Below are 20011 nucleotides of genomic sequence, written 5' to 3'. Positions count from 1 at the left end.
ACACTACATCTATTATTGCCTTGGGCAATAGAAAAATATCTGTACTGCTAAAATTCCAAAATTGTGTGGAAATCTTAAAAAATCAGACATTAAACTGATCAATCTCTACAAATTAAATAATGACCAAGTAAAATACAGTCATTTAGACTCATATGTACCTAAAATGTGACATTAAAAATGGACACATACTAGGGTCAAACATATACATGAAAAAAGTGAATGTAGTTAATTTCTGGGAAGAGAAGAGTGTTTCAAAGACTAGTCCAATTCACATGGGAAACATTTGCACCATCTAAAACAGAAAAATACTGTAGTATATTTACTCTCATACATTTTTTAAATATAAAATTCTATGTTCATAGTTACAGAAGCTAAAATTATCTTACATCATGTTTTATTGCCCCAACATCACAATGCACTGTTCATGAACAGATTTTCATGGGCATATTTTTCATTTTACCCAAACAATACATTTAACTAGAGGGAAGACATCTTAATAACACAGAAGACATGCAAAGAGCAGCCCAGAACAGACAGGGACGGCAGAGCTGGTTCAACATCTGATGGTGTGGAAAGGACTCAGATTCAGAATTAAATTGACATGCCAGCTGGGTAGTGTTTATAACCATGTGAGTCTGAAACAGAAGCCAATCCTAGTCAATTTAGCATATAATATTTCTATAACACATACTAAAATCTTTTCAGCTATGACGCTTTAACTTCTCTCCCTACAATATACTGCTACTGTTTATTGCACAAGTTCTATGAACTTATTGAAGGAATGAAGAAAATATAGTTATGGAAAATGCCCTGGTAAAAAGTGTAACAGCTTCTCAATGCCAGGGAAGACATCTTCAGTGGAGTTGGGCACTCAGGAGTCAAATTGTCTCAGTTTGTTCTCTCTCTCAACTTATGCTTCTATTCCCTTTTGGGGGGCTGCTCTAATCTGCACTGAAATCAACAGGAGATTTTCCATTGATGTCAATGGGCTTTGGATGAGGCCCTTTATTCTGATATTACATAACTAACCAGTCTGTCTTATATATAATACACATATTTTGCATTTATCTTGTTTACTGTAGGTGTTTGTACTCCTGAAACTTGAAGGACTGAAAACTGGTATTTATCCAAAACTTATTGGCAAGTGCAGATAGCTATTTCTTATTCTTTACCCTGCTGATAACTTCAACATGCTTCCATAGGGGTCTGACATGGGTGATTTTTTTTTTGATAAAATAGATTTTTGGCTAAAATGCCTTTTTTCCAGTCTCTAAAGATATTCACAAATTTGAATCAAATTCAACATCTAGTTTCAGCCATAAAAACACTAATTTTTTAAAAAGTAACAACATTTTAAAATGTTTTATTACGATGTTTTCATTTTGAAATGTTTTATTTAGACCATTTCAAAATGTTTCAGTTTGACCTTTTGTTTCAAACGGCATTTCATTTTCAATTTAGACCAATTAAAAAAACCCTGAAAATGGCTGACTCAAAATGAAAAATATTAGTTTCAAGTTGACCAATACATACTGGTCGATTCAAAACAAATTGACCCTCCCCCCCAAAAAAAGTCATTTTGAGTTGACCTGACCTGGCACATTTTGGTTGATTCAAAACATTATTAATTATTATTATTATTATTATTTAATTTTTGTTTGTTTTTTTAGTTTTCCAATCTGATGAAAAATTTAAAGAAAATTTGTTTCAGTTTGAATTGAACCAATTCCCCCCTTCCCCTCCTCCAGATTTTTCAGATCAGTCTCCAAACCAAAAAATCCATTATTTGTTCAGATCTAGTCTGAACTAATGTAGGGCCTAAGTCTGAGATCACTTATATCAGTTTTAAATCAGTTGCACTTCTTTGCCTTCACTGAGATTACTCTAGATTCATACCAATGAAAAGGTATGGGGAATCCTTCTTCCAGTGAAGTCAAGGAGAGTTTTGCCAGTACGCAAGATGGAAAGCCTTATTCTGTATGGTGATTTAGTCTAAAGGCCTGGTCTACACTAGGGAGTTTTACTGACATAGCTATACCAGCAAAATCCCTAGTGTAGATGTAAAAGTCCTTTTGCTGGTTCAGCTTATTACTTTTGTGGAACTAATTTATGCTATAAGAGAGTTCTTTTGCTTGTATAAGTTGTGTCTACACTAGGAGGGTTTGCTGATAAAGCTACACCAGTAGAGTTCTACCAGCACTCTTTGAGCAACTCTACATTTAAAACGCTGTATTGGTGCTCTTCTGTCGGCTTAATGAACCCATCTCCCCAAAAGGCAGTAGCTATGTTGGTGGGAGAAGCTCCCCCACAGACATAGCGCTGTTTACACGGGAGGTTAGGTCAGTATAACTATTTTGCTCAGGGGTGTGGATTTTTCACACCCTTCAGTGACGCAGTTATACTGATATAGGTCTGTAGTGTAGACCAGACCTTTGCAGTTTAGACCAGGTTTAAATCAGACAGTTCTGTGCATGGTAGTGTACTCTATTAAAAGATTGCTAATTTTGCTGAATTATGCCTGAGTTTTTTTAGATGCCGCACTGTCTAGGGTCACAGTTCACACCACAACATTTATTTCATAGAAATCCATAGTCTGAATTCATAATTGCACAACAAAGAGGGTACAGACTGATACTTCAATCCCTGAACTACCCACTTTTCTGATAAGCATGAAAAAAAGCATAAAAATATGAAACTAAATTAAAACTCTCCAACATTTGATTTTATAGAGCAAAAATAGTCATTTACCAAGGCATAATTAGAAGGAGAATTCTATTTAGCTATATGGTAATTGCACATTCTATAGTGTATATAATTATTGTGTTTAGAATTACTAGGTGACAGAAAATTTCAAGTAATTTGAATTTGCCCTTTTTAAGTGTCATAATGACACTGCAGGGGACAATGCAGAAATAACCACACAGTTATTACACTATAATTGTTTTGTGTATGTACGCCACCAGTAACTGCTCATTACTTTTCTGTTTTACAGGTATTAGGTTATCTTTGTCCTAAGCATGAAATATGTCAAACAATTTTTATGACTGTCACTACACTACTATGCATTTGCCGATATTGTCAAGTCAATTTATTTTCCAGGCCTTAAATAAGAATCCACAGCAATACCGTAAACTGGATGGCACATACTCAGGCAATTACTGCCATGAACTTCAATGAGACTACACGTGTGAAGAATTACTACTCAGCATCGGTAAGGCCATGTCTATACGTACAGTGGTGCACTTTGGGGTTCCGACCCACAGTTTGAGAACCGCTGCTCTATGCCAACAGGAGAGAGCTTGTCAGCATAAAAAAATCACCTCCTTGAGTGGCATAAACTATGCTGGCGGGAGAAGCTCCCCTGCTGACATAGCGCTGTGCACACAAGTGCTTATGTCAGTGCAACTTATGTTGCTCAGAGGGTGGAATATTCACCTCCCCAAGCAACATACGTTTTGCCGAGATCGGCTGTAGTGTAGACATAGCCTATGGGTTGCGAATCAGACCTTCAGGCATCAAATTTCAACATCTGAATATTGCACCTGTTATATTCAACAAGAGGGGGTGTTGCAATGAAGGCCATGAAAATCTTTGTTAATAAACCAAGGATCTCTTTGCTTCTGAATGCACAGCTCTGTTCTCTAGTTAGTTCACAAGTATTTCATATCAATGGGATGCAAATGTGATGGTTTAGAAATAAGAGAGTAACTTGCACATAGATGAGGACTAAATAAAAAGCCCCAAAGCAGTAATATTTAAGAACCTATATAAAACTTTTATCCTGTCCCTTTTGCTATCACTTTTAGTCACAATGTTCCCATAACGGTGGTAGAATTCACTGTCGCCTTTGCTCCAGATAAGAGACTCTCTTTTTCCATACATGAAACACACACAAAATTTGCATCTTCGTTTACTGTATTTTAGACAGTTGACCCATCTGGAACCCAATTACACAATCACATGCAGGCAAAACTCCACTGCCTTCAATGAAGTTTACCCTTCATAAAAACTGCAGGATCTGGATTTGAATAGATTGAAATTGGATCTTCTTCATCTGGAATTACCAGTGTCTATGAAAGCCTCTTAGCTTCCTAGGACTCAGTTATGGTTTATAGGCCAAACAGAAAAAGGTATTGTGGTGCTATTCCAGGGGGCATTCTGACTGGGAAGCAGAACGCCTCCTGGAGTTGCAGGGTGCTTGGTGGACTCCTTATCCCACAATCCATGCAGCTGGCAAGTTGAGCGTCAGAGCCTTGGCCCAGCTTCTTGCCCTTCACCTTTGGGATTCTCTATGTCCCCAGTGGAGTAGGGAGAGGCCAGTGCTTACACTCCCCACAGAACAGAAGATGGAATGCTGCCTGGCCCTTATACATGGCATGCAAGACAAGGACCATTTCCTAAACACCTGCTCACTGCCCCCTCAACCTCTGCTTCTTTGCACACTCACATAAGAACCAGGCACAACCAGGGCCCCATACATTAACTATATCTACTGTTTTCAAGGAACTGAAATGGTAGCTTTTTTCATGTGTCCTTTCAAGCAGGCCAACTGTTTCATTGACAGATCACTTTGCAAGTCAGGATTGGAATGTGCATAACAAAATGTACACCCAAATCCCAGTGCACAAGGCTCAGCCCTGCTCCTAGTTTTGCCATTAGCTTATATGAAAGGAGGCTCGGGCCTATCCCACAAAAACTTGGTTTGTGCAATTTGGTTTTGTTTCAAAAGGTCCATGAGGGCAAGGAATCTGGACAGAAATCCAGCTACAATTATTCACAATGGTTATGTAAAACACACTCAGGATGTCTATCTGTGGCAGCAACATTTTCAAATGTTTGTGTTTTTTGTTTCTCATTTGTTGTTCTTCCCCTATGTTCTGATGTTAATGTGAACAAAGCCAAACCAAACCAAGCATTAGTTTAACTAATGTAACCTAGATACAGAGGGCCAGATTTTCAGGCCAGCTAAGTTATGCTTGATGCAGAATGAGGGTGGAGGGCAAAGTTAGGTGTAATGGGCCCGATTCATGGTTGCTTTAAGGCGTCTCCAGAGAATAGCCCCAGAGCAGGAGGCCCTCACTGCCACATGTAGAGCCAGCTGTGTGCCTCTGTCCCTAATGCTCTCATGATAAGAGCTGCAGGAGCCATTCTGGGGCAGGCTGGTGGCATGTTTGAGCTGGTCCTACTTCCTCACTATTTCCCAGTAGCTACCAGGCCCCAAAGGGTTTTCAGTAGCTGGATGCAAGCTAGGACAGATCTGACCCAGTATCGGGACAAAACAACTGGCCCTCATCAGATCCAGAATCAGTGAGCACAACACTCTCCTCCGTGCATACACGTACATACACACACACTTCAGTCCCGGTCTTGTGAATTTGGCCCAATGCCTCCAAGGGCAGGGACAGCACAGACCTGAGCAGTGCTTGCTACCCTCTTTTACAGGGTACCATAGGCGTTTGTGCTGCACCAGCCCAGTTCAATTGGCGAGGCCATAGCCCTGCATTCATCCTTCCTCCCTGCTTCCTCAGGAGTGTTTGCTCCTGCAACCTGTGCTAGACACCCCTGGTCCTTGCAGATCAGGAACACAGACTGGGATTGTGCCTGTGATCCCCTGTACAGAGACACAAAGGCTCTTTTCGTATCCTGCCCTCCACCCCCATGTCTCGGTGCAGGCCTAGGTACAATGTAGCTGTTAATCTGAAAGTAAAATAAAAATGCAACACAAGCTATGCTTTCAGGGCAAATACTTCCCTGCTTAGGACCATTATCCAGGTGTCTCTAACCAATGGCAGTTCATTTTCAGTTCTTCACTGATTAGGCTAGAAGGTAATACAGACAAAGCAGGAATAAGAGAAGGGCGTTGGCTGCAGAGCTAGAGTGATATGAAGCATCTACAGGATAGGCCAGGGTAATCTATTTTCACAGGTGTCATGAATGGATCCTGAATCTTCCTCAGTGAACAGGCCTTTCCACCACAAGAATGACACTGACAACATCAACACCCCTCTTCAGCCCAATAAATCCCTACTAATGAACAAACAAAAATAACACCCCCAGAACCCTGAAACAAATCAACCAAAAAGTAAATACAATTTAAGAACCCTCAAATGTCTGGCCCAATCAGAGTTCTTCCCCGCAGACAGGAGAAGTCACATCATGCATATTTTTAAAAAGTACCAGGGTGCTGAACAAATCACAAATGAGTCTTTCTTACACACAGCTTCGGATTTGCTTGGGGCTGTGGACTGGCTGGTTTGTTGCTAAGGATGTGAACTAGTATGTCTTTGGGAGCCTCTCCAGCACAGTGGTTTAAAGCCACAACTTTGCCCCATGAATCAACCCATGAGGTAAGGCTCATGTATTCTGTTCAATCCACTAATTACTTCATTAAAAATATTAGGCCACTGAAAAATATCCATATTCTAGAATTACAGAAGCTAGACAAATAGCAAATTGACTATGTCTCTTCTTTGTTACTGCTGTGCTCCATGGAGCTGGTCTCAATCACGTTGAGCCATAAAGCGCTCACACACTCTACTAATCGGATTGCCTGCTGGGTGATACCAACAGAACAGTACTATCCTCATCTAAAACAATGGAACTATAGACTCATGAGCCTTTACACGAGATGAACACATTATCTACAGCCATATGGAGAAACAGACACTTCCAATAGCTCTCTGTGTGCTCTGTGGGCAAACTACCATTGGGACAGCTCTAGGTTATGCTAGGAGACCAGGGTAGTACATAGCAGTCCAAAGGGCTTGCAAAAGTAACCCCCTGCCTGCCCTGCATGCCTCTAGGTAGTCTTGGCTGGAGCCAGTGATCTGGCCCAGCACGTGTGATGCCCAGCTTGAACCCTCCATAGGCAGCAACTCTATTAAATGAGCCAAAGAAGAGCTTTCTAGTGGCTCCTACAGAAAAGGCTGTAGTAAGTTTGTATCACCGAGAGAAGCTGCTCTTCTATACATCACAGCTATGAGCCAGAGTTTTCAAAAGAGCCCAGCTCCCATTTAGACACCAAAATAAATGACTAGATCTTCAAGGCCACTCAGTATGTTGGGTGCACGTGGGGTGCTGAGCTCTTTTGAAAACCTAGCCTTTATTTAGGCATGTAAATGGGAGCTGAGCTGTCTTGATAATCTGGCCTCACTTGTGGGTGTTAAACTTTTGAGAATCTGGACCTGAGCGCTTTTGAAAAGGTGGCCCTTATTGCTCATTTATTCCTTTGTCAGCAGATGATACTTCCAGCCCAACCAAATGTACAAATCTTTAATCTTCAGTAAAAGGAAGGTAGGGGGAATCGACAGGTGCTACTCAATAGAATACAAGCCAGCTAAATTCAATGTGCCCCTCTTGGAGAGTCCTCCAAGCTCTCCTCAATTTCATTTTTAACCTCCGTCCTCACACAGATCTGTTGTGGTGTGTGTGGTGCACAGCTGACTGCAGAGAGGTACTGTTGGGGCAGTGAATTAGAAAACTGACTGGATCACTGCAGGAGTGACAGGACCAGGGGGATTCCTACCCCTCCTTTCCACTCCCTTATCTCAGTAAATGTGACTGCCACGCTTCACCCTGCTCTTGTCCCAGACCACTTGCTGCCTTACTCCTCCTAATCAGAGCCCTCTCTCCTAGGATCTACTAGGTCTCAGGAATTCCTATGCCTCGGGGAGAGTATCTGCCACCGCTTTGTTGCCAGGCTCTTGGCTTTATGTAAGCTCTGCCTGTTCCCTCAGACGTGAGCATGCTTTCAATTAGAGGCTGCTTCCTAGCCCAAATCTCTCCCGTTTGCCACTTAATTGCCTGATGGAGCCCACTTGACCTAATTCAGCTCTCTCAAGGGCCAGGGTGGGGAGTATACCCATCACACACACCTTTTCCTTTAGCTCTTCATCAGCTCTCCTCACCTCTCCATTTGTTCTTTTCCTCGCTCTTCTGTTTCTCTGCATATGTTTCTTTCCTTGGTAGTCCTTTTCTTCTTTCCCTCCCCACTGCCCCTAACAGCCTGCTGGCTTGTTTCTCTCTTGTGGCTGTCTGTTTCTCTCCTTTCCTGAACATGCTGCCTGGTTCCCATCTCACAAGGCATTACTTTCTGGTGGAGGGCTTAGGTCCCACTGGTGTCTCCTGTCTCCTCTCCTAGTAACAGCATCAATGCTACTGGTGGCACTAGACCCTGAGAGAATCTTGTTTCCTCTTCTCCTCCTTATGTGACTGGAATCCTTATAGTGGTGGCAGTTAGGCTGGTTCCTCCATATTTCCAGCTGCTTTACAGGCATCCAGGTTCTTCTTTGGAAACATGCAGCTGGAAACAAGGCAGAGAGGAGCCAGCCCCATGCGATGTACCAGTTATACCTGCTCCTGTATTTTCCACTCCATGCATCTGATGAAGTGGGTTCTTGCTCACAAAAGCTTATGCCCAAATAAATTTGTTAGTCTCTAAGGTGCCACAAGGACTCCTCATTGTTTTTTCTATGGACTACCTGTGATCCATGAACTAGTTATAGAATCTCTGTTGCAAAGTGACTGATACTTATTGCTCTTCTGCACCTTTTTTTTGTGGACGAGAAGAGGGAAGGAGAGTTTATGAACAGAGACTGATTTTCTGCACCTTGCACGATGACTGCCTTGCCGGTGTCACATTGTATAGCAAGTCTACAGCCACACTCTGGATCCAAACGTTTATAGTTTGAATTTGGAATTTGATTATGGTGATCATAATCTTGCCCCCTGATTTACATGCCCTGGAACTTCTCTGCAAGTTGCTGTCTGTGCTGACCACTTTCAAGTGAGTGACTCTGTACAGACTAGAAGCTGCCTGCTAATTTAGAGTTTCCGTTGTTTTATGTAGTGAAGCCTTGTTGGGTACCAGGGTGAGGAATTTATCCATGCTGGGCCTTAAACCAACTATCACAAGGCCCAAAGCACCAGCTCTGGCACTAAGTTGAAATAGATGTCAGTGTTAGTAACACTTCTCATCCCTTTGCAGGATTCTGTTTGGTTTCCCTTTAAAAGGATTCCCTTTACTACAGTAGAACTTAATGATCACAACTTTTCAAGAGTAATATTGCTACTAGTTTTTTTTAATCAGTTTAATATAATTCAAAAATGACTTACAGAAACACAGCCAACCATAATCTAATGGAAAGCAAAATACAAGTGGTCTTTATGTCTGATAATATACAAATGAAAGATGAGCACAAAATGGAATCCTATATATAAGCCCCCAGTGAAGTTTGGGGAAGTTTGGATTCTGAACTTCATGTCTCAGGCCCATCACTAAAAATAAATAAACAACTGAAATGCTTTTGTTCTACAAACACCTCTTCTACCTGTTTTAAACGGCAACAGCTGGTTATCTCAATATAGTTTGAAAATGACATCCGTAAATGCTGAAACTCAAATTAGATCACACTGTGTTTTTGTAGAGCTGCAGCAAGCTGTTTGTTTTCCTGGCAAATAAGCTCTTCAAAGCTCACAAGCTTATTGCCATTCTTCCGATAGTCATGCTCTTTATCTTAACTAAGAAAATGTGGTAAAGAACAGTCTTAAAAAATGTACATAAAACAATCATGCCACTTAGCTGGAGGGCATTTTCAGTGTTTGCAAACTCTGGAGACCACAGAGATGCTGAAACAATGCAGTGACCATTTCCTTCTTCTGGGAGTGAATGTTTTTTGCATGTACGTGAGGCAAACATGGAGACAGACCGGTGACTGTCACAGAACCCGAAAGAAGACTAGATAAGAGGCAGTCTCCAAAACAGCACTGTACAGAGCTTGGTCGGGCCATAAAATCAGGGCCCAGATAACTGCTAGGCTGTGCTCCCTAAAGAACTCCCCTGGCACCATGACTGCCTTCAACAAAGCAGTCATCTGGCCAGAGTCCCTAGTGAAGAATGGCAGAGAGTTGTGAAGACAATTGCGGACCTTTGAAACCTTTATTTATAGCACTTGTCATGTGACTTTCTGGCAGAGAAACTAGCAGATTTCTGAAGATCAGAAAGAGGTGATAATTGTCGCATTTGCCACCGTTAATTACATTTTTTAACCACCCATGAATACAGAGTATTTCCATTTCCCAAAAGATTGTTTTTAAAACCTCACCATTAGCCCGCTGTGACCGAACAATCCTACTTGTGGAGGGGATGGAAGAGGAATGTTAATAGTGCCAGTGGAGATGGACAGCTCTCAGAGTGTGCACCTGCTCATCCTATACACCTACGTAGCTAATAGATCCTAAGTGTACATAGAGTGTGCTACCGCTGATCCATTTGTAGAAATAAACAGATATGAATAGCTTATTTGAAAGACCCCAATTTATTTAGGTTGTTTTTTCTTGCTGCTCTGTTCAACAACTTTCATTTAACTAAATATAGTCTAATGGCTTTCCAAGGCTGAAAACCTGGGAAGAGGATTTTCCCAGGGATCTAACCAAATTCCATAATGACCTTGACCACAGGATGATTTTCCGTGTTATCACATCAGGTCTCCATGTTTTTTATAACTTCTTTGGAAGGGACTGAGAAAGGAAATCCTTATTGGATGCATCCAAGAAGTTGTAACATGATACAGTGAATGCTGCCTGTCCAAAAAGTGTCTAAACACACTTTATTTTGAGATGATACTCAGAGTCTTTTGCAATATTACTCAAGCACTAAAAGACTTTGGTGTAGCACTGTTTTGGTTTGCTGGGCAGTAAGGCATATGCAAATAACAAGACTCTGGAATTTACTGTTGTGTCACTATAAGCATAAAACCAAATTTTAATAATTAATTAAGGAATAAATAACAGAATTAGACCCTTTTTGAATTTTGACTCTCGGAATTTTTTCCTTAGGGCTTTGACATTACAGCTCTCTCAGTGGCATTCCAATCTCTAGTACTTTCCTTTCATTATGTAATTATTTGAAGTCCTAAAGTTTTCTGAAGCAAAAGCACTGAAGAGTTCTGCATTGTTTTCTTCTTCGCAATGTGAGTACAGTATTGTGCAAAACTTTAGTAAGTTTATTTTTTTTTAAAGGGGCTCTCTGTGCATATACTCAAAACTCTTAATCATTGTACATGGTCAGGTAAAATGTACTCAGATACTAAAGCAGAGATTTTGTTATTTTTACTGAATAGAAAGAAGCTGGTGATTTTTTTAAAAAAGGAAATGCATGTGTAAGTAAATTAAGCCTATATAGAGGCATAAATATGAGGTTGTTGTATTTATTGGACTTAACAGAGTGTATATATAAAATATTATACAAATTGCAGAATGGGAAAAATAATACGAAAAAGTCATTATCATCAATCATAAGGAAACATGATTAAAAGAAGCTCAGGTGTAAGGTGACTAACAGACAAAGAAAGCACACAGAAAGGCAGAATGCAATTTTTATAATTCCTACAGCAATAGACAGTGCTTTACAAAACCATAAAAAAGAACTGAAGAGAAATTAATTGAAAGCTACAATATTTGAATGAGTGGAACCGTCATGTGTGACATAGTCTGCTGTTTTGGAGCACTAGCAACAGTGGCTAAGCTTCATAGGAAAAGCTGTCAGAGATTCTCAGAGAATACTTAAGAAAACTTTGAGCAATAATAACAGAACAGTGAGGTACAGTATGATAAAAAGCTTAACCACCAACAAAGAAATGGCAAAAAGAAGTACTTAGGCAAAGCTGTGTGTGAAGGAGGGAAGATGAAGGAGACAGAAAAAGTAAGTATACTGGAAGCTGGAGTGAGAAACACACTGCTAGCCATGATGTTTTATTGGGAAAAACCTGAACCTTTACTAAAATATTGTTGTGTGGTACTATTACATGTTGATTATTGAACTTCATTACATTTAATTCTTATCTCATCAGGGGTTTTTTTGTATTTTAATGAGAGATTTACTTATTCTGCTTTATCATAATGCAGTCTGTACTAATCCAGATCCAATATGTTTACACCACTAGCAATAAGAAAGCTGTCTAAAGGAAACTATTTCATCCAATTCACACAGTCCCATATATGCTATTCAGTTGTATCCCATTTTAATCTTTCATATTTGATCCTAATCAGCATTGACTACAGGTTAGATCCTTCTATATCCAAAGCAATAACAATAACCAATCCACAAGTAAACCAGCCTGTAATGAAATTCACAGCCCAGGGCTAAACACAGAGCTAACATGTGTTTAACAAATCAAAGCTTGTATTTATCATTTGTCACTGTTTGTGTCTTTGTTTTTTTCTCTCTCTCTCCAAGAGACAATTAAGAACCCACATTGTGAAAGAGAAACTTCAGAACAGTCTGACTTTTTTTTCAAAATTGCTTGGTACATAACATCTGCAAAATGCAATCTGGACATCACGTCGCTGGCATGTAAGACTAGTAGCAAAAGGGTTAATAATAACTAGTAAGGTGTGAACCAATTCAAAATACAAATCCCTAAATGTAGTCCCAAACCAAACCTTAATATGAAGTTGGGTGGAAATATCAGCTAACCTTATAAAAATAATTTATTAATATTATGTTTGTTGGAACTTCTGAGTCCCCATTAAGACTGGAAGTGGAAGCGCTGAAATATCTACCTAAGTATCTGCACTCCATCCAACCCCCTAGTGTCTGAGCACCTCACAGTGCTTCTGGCTCAGTTAGAAGCAGGAAGAACCAGAAACCTCATAAAACTAAGGATTCCCCCAAGATTAGCTGACAAAGGCCCAATCCTGAGGTCTCTATGCAGGTGCAGGGGCCCATCCACACAACACATTGCACACTTGGAGCTGAATACTGTAATCAAAAGCAACTTGGATAAGCTTCCATCCAAATCTATACAACTGGAACCAAATAACACAACTTTTTGAGTCATTCATCATTATTAATAATGACCCCCTTTTTGATGTACATGTATGTCTATTTTTGGTTCATTTACCTGAGAGATGCCTTGAAACAAACTGGGCATGTATCTTTCTTCTGGATCACATATTATTACAGCTTATACATAAAATCTATAAGCAACAAAACTGGAAATCCTATTTATGTCTGTCATGTCTAGAGCTGTGCATTTGGCACAGCAGTCAAAGACACTCGTGATCCAATAGCATGCCGTTTTAAGAGAAAAGGGTGTTGTATCTTCTCCTACCTCTCCCCAGCCAGATGTTGGACCAAACACTAGAAGAACACAGAAAAATGTGGTGGTAGTGTGGGATAATCAGCTGAACATGAGCTCTCAGTGCAATGCTGTGGCCAAAAGGGCCATTGCAAGCCTTGGATACATAAACAGGGGAATATTGAACAGAAGTAGAGAGGCTATTTTACCTCTGTATCTGGCACTGGTGTGACTGCTGCTGGAATACTGTGGCTATTTCTGGGTCCTACGGTTCAAAAAGGATGTTGATAAATTGGAGAGGGTTCAAAGAAGGACCACAAGAACAAGCCAAAGAGTCTGTCTACAAGTTCAAGCAGGAAATATTTGGGGGAAGTTCTATGGCCTGTGTTATGCAGGAAGTCAGACCAGATGATCACAATGGTCCTTTCTGGCCTTAGAATATCTGAATCTATTAACTGCATCATGTATTCCTCTCAACAGATGGAAAACCACTGTAGAACCCCTGTATCGCATCAAGAATTCCTCCAGTGAGGCTGAGACAGCTACTTGAGCAGTACCCCATCAAAAGCTTCTTCTCCATGTTGTGGCATACAGCAGGAGAACACAGTGGAGACACAGTGAGCACACCTAGTTCTGCTGTCTGAAAATCCAGCTGGATCATGCCAAATAGAACCTTTCCCAGCCATGTCCATAACATCCAGGGTGATCCATGAGACTGCTGTTATTTTCTTCATGACAGAATCATAGTCCTAGCCCTGACATGCAAAGAAAAAAGGCACATGGAATTTTTGAGCAGAATCAATGGGATTCTGCTCTCACACAAGTGAGTCCATTGACTTGAGTGGAGTTATTCCTGATTTACACAGATGTAAAATGAATCAGTGTGTGTCTTAGAATTAATGAAATTCTTGTATATCACCTTTCACCCAAATGGATTGTAAAATGCTTCACAGCCTTGGTATATTGGGATCACTTCACCTACTGCTGAAACACTGCCATCTCTCAAGGTAGAATCTGGTGCCACACTACACAATAGTGTCTTTGAAATATATCCAAATGAAACCAAAGAGGAAGTTGAGTTAGGCAGAATGAATTCAAACCTGGCCAGAACTCTAAGATTAATCCTGTAACTCTTACAAAATGCACCATGGCATCTTCGATTAAAAGTGGTCCACTCTAGACCTCAATATTACAGCCTGTCCAGGAACACAGTGCCTGCTAGCACCATGTTGGGACCTTGACTCTTTTTGGATTCAAAGGGAAGGAAAGTGAATCACTAATGCAGGATGGAGTATTCTGGTGGTTGTGTTTTTTTAAAGCCACGCACAAAAAGAAGTTAAATATGAGAATAGAGTTAAACTTCTTCTCTGATATAAATACATTATAGAAGTATGAATACTATACCTGACTTAAACATCCTGTAACATACAAGAAAAATATATCAATTCAAGACGTCATTCTAGGATTCAGAATGGCACTTTGAGGATGGTAGATCAAAGACTATTCTTAATATTAAGGTCTAAAAGATATTGTAACTTGATTGTTAATGTTATTTTGTAGGGATTGTAAATTTCAAAGAGTGAACTCCTGGTTCAGTGTTTATAAATAAACAAACATCAACACAGAATTTGTAATGTATAGCACCTTTCATTCAAGTACTTTATGCAAACTATTATAATTGGCAAAAACAATGAGGAGTCCTTGTGGCACCTTAGAGACTAACAAATTTATTTGGGCACAAGCTTTCGTGGGCTATAACCCACTTCATCAGATGCATGGAGTGAAAAATACAGTAGGTAGGTATAAATATACAGCACATGAAAAGATGGGAGTTGCCTTACCAAGTGGGGAGGTCAGTGCTAACGAGGCCAATTCAATCATGGTGGATGTGGCCCAGTCCCAACAGTTGACAAGAAGGTGTGAGTATCAACAGAGGGAAAATTACTTTTTCTAGTGACCCAGCCACTCCCAGTCTTTATTCAGGGCTAATTTGATGGTGTCAAGTTTGCAAATTAATTCTAGTTCTGAAGTTTCTCGTTGAAGTCTGTTTCTGAAGCTTTTTTTGGTTGAAGAATGGCCACTTTTAAGTCTGTTATTGAGTGTCCAGGGAGATTGAACTGCTCTCCTACTGGTTTTTGAATGTTACAATTCTTGATGTCTGATTTGTGTCCATTTATTCTTTTGCACAGAGACTGTCCGGGTTTTGCCAATGTACATGGTAGAGGGGCATTGCATGTACTAACTTAATTTTAATTAAGTGCTTAAGACTCATGGGAGTTATGACCATGAAACCTGTATAGTTCCAAACAACCACTTTTGTGCTTTCTCCCATGCTGCTCCTCATGCTTGGAAGGAGTTCCCTGTAAACATCTGCAAAACTAACTCATTATCCCCCTTTGCATCCTTCTTAAAACTCTCCTCTGCCATGATGCCTACAAAAACATGACAACAGTTAGGCTGCTGGTGTGCTGAGACCAGTGCCTATCATGCTGGCCAATGTTGTCTCATTGTTTCCTTGTACTCCCCATCTGTCTATATCCATCTGCAGTCTCTTGTGTAAGACTTAGATTGTAAGCTCTTTTGTTCTGAGTTTGTACAGTGCCTAGCACTGTATGTGATCCTGGTCCATGACTGGAGCTTCTAGGCGCTATGACAATACTAACTGATACCATGCTGATGCCCTACAATGATTGTGTTACTGCTTCAAAAGTTCATGCACCAAAATGTCCATATTAGGGCTAGTATATATTGTTATACTGTGTCAATGAACATGACGTTAAAACATAAGTTAGCACTTAGTGTAGACCAGGGGTCGCCAACCTACGGCACGCGAGCCGATTTTGAGCAGCACGCTGCCTGCCTGGTGAGAGGAGGAGGAGGAGGGGCCGGAAAGCGCCACACTGAGGGAAGAAGCGGGGGAGGGGGGAAGCTTGGCTGCCGCAGGACCAAGCTTCTGCCTCCGCAGGGGCGAGTGGTTGGGGGGGGGGTCCCAGCCCACAGCCCCACTCAGCCTCCCCCCCCCCCGCCCACCGCTCTCCCCTGCGGGGGCAGGAGGCAGAAGCTTGGTCCTGTAGCAGCCAAGCTTCCCCCTCCCCCATTTCTTCCCTGCACAGCGTGGTGCATTCCAGCCCCTCCTCCTCCCCCTCCCTCTCCCTGCCGGCGATGGCCCTTGCGAGGGGGAGGGGGAGCGGAGTAGAGCTGAGCCGAGCGGCAGTGTGCTCGCTGCTCCGTAGAGCATGCAGAGAGAGTTAGGGACGGGCCTTGGGGAAGGGAGTGGAACAGGGCATGTTCCTCCCAGCCCCCTGCCATGAGCCGCTCAGGGCAGGGAGCACCCCCACGAGCTGAGCACCCCAGCCATCTGCCCTGCACCCCCATACACCCCGCCCTCTGCCCTGACCTTGAGTCACCCACAACACCCAGCCTTCTGTCCTGACCCCTGAACCTCCCCAATACCCAGCCTTCTGCCCTGCACCCCCAAGCCCCCCAGCCCTCTGCCCTGACCTCCCCCATCCCCCAGCCTTCTGCCCTGCACCTCCACACCCCCCCGCCCTCTGCCCTGACCTCCCCCCAACACCCAGCCTTCTGCCCTGCACCTCCACACCCTCTGCCCTCTGCCCTGACCTTGAGTCGCCCACAACATCCAGCCTTCTGCCCTGCACCTCCACACACCCCCAGCCCTCTGCCCTGACCTCCCCCCAGCACCCAGCCTTCTGCCCTGTACCCCCACACCCCCCCAGCCTCTGCCCTTACCCCTGAACCCCCCACACCCAGCCTTCTGCCCTGCACCCCCACGCCCCCCCAGCCCTCTGCTCTGACCTCCCCCTCCACACCCAGCCTTCTGCCCTGCACCTCCACACACCCCCAGCCCTCTGCCCTGACTTTGAGTCCCCCCCAGCACCCAGCCTTCTGCCCTGCACCCCCCCACACACCCAGCCCTCTGCCCCAACCCCTGAATCCCCCCACTCCCCCAGCCTTCTGCCCTGAACCCGCCACATCCCCACTGCCCTCTGCCCTGACCTCTGAACCCCCACACACACCCAGCCTTCTGCCCTGCACCCTCTGCCCTGACCCCGTCCCAGGTCTGGGGTCCCGGCTGCCGGCTCCTTATGCCACCAGCCAGTTGGCTGAGCAGGCTGATGGCGTAAGATCAGTATTTTAATTTAATTTTAAATGAAGCTTCTTAAACATTTTGAAAACCTTGTTTACTTTACATACAACAATAGTTTAGTTATATAATATAGACTTAGAGAGAGACGCCTTCTAAAAAATGTTAACATGTATTACCGGCACGCGAAACCTTAAATTAAAGTGAATAAATGAAGACTCGGCACACCGCTTCTGAAAGGTTGCCTACCCCTGGTGTAGACTGTCATGGTTAACACTCTGGTGGACCTGAGGTTAACCAGGACTGGTTGATACAATGCAAGACATGACAGTCTTTGTCTAGACTGAATGCTAAATTGTGTTTAAGATCATGTTAGTTAACACTGTGTCCTTTCCCAGTGCAGACAAGCTCAGAGACACAAAGATCTCAAGGATTGGACACACAAAGATGAACACAAACACTCTGGAAGACTTGACATGGATATTTTGACCAAGACTGACGTGCTTATGTTCCTCTCATAATTGATTGTCCCTCTAACCTACCCACTGCTTTCACTATAGATATCTGAAGTCATTAAAAAAATGTGCTTAGATAGTTTACTCCTCTAACTTTCGGAAATGTTACTTGGATACCAAACCGAGTAAGAGTTGATAAAAACAGCAACATTTGTTTACATACAACAATTTCCATCTCAGCTACATCGTGTGCATAGCAGCACCATATAATCCTTATTAGCTTTTTTGCTTTTCGCAGTAAGGGCAATCACATCATCTGCAAACAACAAAACAAGGAGAACAATATCCTTCATGGCCCCATCCTTTAGACTCTGCTCAGCAAAGCTTCCATGTTTTCAGTTAGGGTTTTGCCTGAGTAAGAGACTGCAAGATTGGGAAACAATAATAATAATAATAATTCCATTTCCTTCTGGGATCTTGACCTTACATTAATGAACCCCCAACCCCACTCAATGTGTTTTCCATACACAAAGAGAAAAACTCTCAGTCTACTTGACTCATTTGAGATTAAAGAAAGCAACGACAGACATGAGAGAGAACACACAGTGCCAGTCTCACTCTAAGGCCCCATCCTGAACGGTCTCACAGCCCTGCCTCCCAGTGGACAAGCAGGTAAACCTTGTATATTTAAAGCTGCAGTACACAGAAAACTGAATCTTATTTAGAGCATCACATAATTCAGAGTCAAAAGATTAAAACAAGTGGGCCAGTTTCTGCTTTTGGTTACATAGGAGTGCAAAAAGGGTGCAGCCATTTAACAGAGCCAAGTTTGGCCCATTCTGTCTGAAAATGGAGGTAAGGCCCAGTGATATACAAGTCATTGAAAATAAGGAATTGCTTAGAAAATACAGCCTATATTTTAAAATGTTGCTTTATTTTCTGTTTAGAATGGGGAATGAGTTATCACCTGTGTAACAGCAGCCTTTTGGTAATGGCATTTGTCTCTTCCTTAACCCACAATGTCCCTTACCATTCTATGCATCCGAAGAAGTGAGCTGTAGCCCACAAAAGCTTATGCTCAAATAAATTTGTTAGTCTCTAAGTACTCCTGTTCTTTTTGCCCTTACCAGACTGTTTATGGTACTGTTTGAGAAGGCACACTGCAGCTGTCCCCTTGCCAGTGACCTTGTACATAGCAAGTACCTACTGCATTTCATTACCTCCCTTGACAATGCAGAGAATAGCTGCCCTCTTTACATGCTACAGACAGCCACAGACTCACATTTTTCTCCTAGCCCAACTCAATTGGGCTCCAGTAAAATAATATTTTACTGTCAATTTTACAGAAAGAAAGAGACAATCTATTAAATAAGAGATAGAGAAAAAATAAATACTGTGGTGAAACTATTCAAAAGGGGCCACTGATTTTAGGCGTCCAACTTGAAACTCCCTGGGCTTCATTTTCAATAGTGCTGAGTACCCTCGTGCCCTTTTGACTTAACAGGGCCCCCCAACATTGAAGAATCTAAAATGAAAGGACACTTTAGAAAATGTTGACTTCTACAACACCATGGGCAGCATGACTAGATGGGCGTTAAGCTGAGTTACAACACAGCCGGCAGTTTAACTCAGAACATCTTCGAACCTAGATATGTTTCGACATCTCTGACAAAGTTTCAGTATCTCAGACAATAGCGTGAGGAGCATGACATAAAAGAGTTGTATCCTATTTCCCTGCAAGAGAGTGTATGGGACTAGAGCCTCTTCTCTTATATTCTGTTTGACTTTTGAAGCACAGGTATCCATATCTCTATTAGCATTGAAATTACATTATCTCCCAGTCAATAGATAAATACTATTAGCATTTTCTTTTACAGACATATTTCCTTTTCATCTAGAAACTCTCTTTATATTTATTCTTAGTCCAGCCATAGCTAAACATTAGGCAATTCTCTCTCCAGGGAGTACTTTCAAACACTGTGTTGGGGCTGAGACATAGGTGGCCAGGAGTTGGAGTCTAGTGGTTAGAGCAGGAGTCAGTGTTGGGAGTCAAGCCAAGTGTCATAGCTGGAGTTGAGCCAAGGCTCAGGAACAAGGCAGGAACCAAGAACAGGTCATTAAAGCAAGGTTCAGGAGTCAGGCAAGGTCCAGTGTAGCAGCCAGGTAGAGCCCAGTTGCATGGACAACTTCTTGTGCCTCTCTTTGGGTTTAAATAAGAAGCCCCGACCAATCACGGTTCACAGCATTCCTACAAACAGGCCCTGACGTAACTTCAGATTTCATGGTATCTCCTCTGTTCAGCTGGCTAGTAATGAGCTGTGGAGTAGAAGCAGGGTGGTGCTAGTTAACAGGGAACTCTATGGACTCAGGTT

General features: G+C 42.2%; 1 protein-coding gene and 1 long non-coding RNA gene across 3 annotated transcripts in view; one reads left to right on the top strand and one right to left on the bottom strand.

The window, feature by feature from the left end:
* MYO3B (myosin IIIB) overlaps positions 1-20011 on the bottom strand; it is a 285486-nt gene that overhangs the window by 56726 nt on the left and 208749 nt on the right. The gene's annotated exons all lie outside the window — the stretch shown is intronic.
* LOC122174732 (uncharacterized) lies at positions 1980-14774 on the top strand. 2 transcript variants are annotated; one of them, XR_010591299.1, is made up of 4 exons: positions 1980-3211; positions 6221-6347; positions 10837-10970; positions 13560-14774. It is a non-coding gene; the product is annotated as an uncharacterized LOC122174732 (long non-coding RNA). The 2 variants fall into 2 exon arrangements; XR_010591298.1 differs by lacking the exon at positions 1980-3211 and having other exon boundaries at positions 3612-6347; positions 13560-14773.

Source organism: Chrysemys picta, chromosome 11, assembly GCF_011386835.1.
Source record: "Chrysemys picta bellii isolate R12L10 chromosome 11, ASM1138683v2, whole genome shotgun sequence".
Lineage (NCBI taxonomy): Eukaryota > Metazoa > Chordata > Testudines > Emydidae > Chrysemys > Chrysemys picta.
Note: the sequence above shows the minus strand (reverse complement) of the source record. Positions and strands in the feature narration are given on the sequence as shown.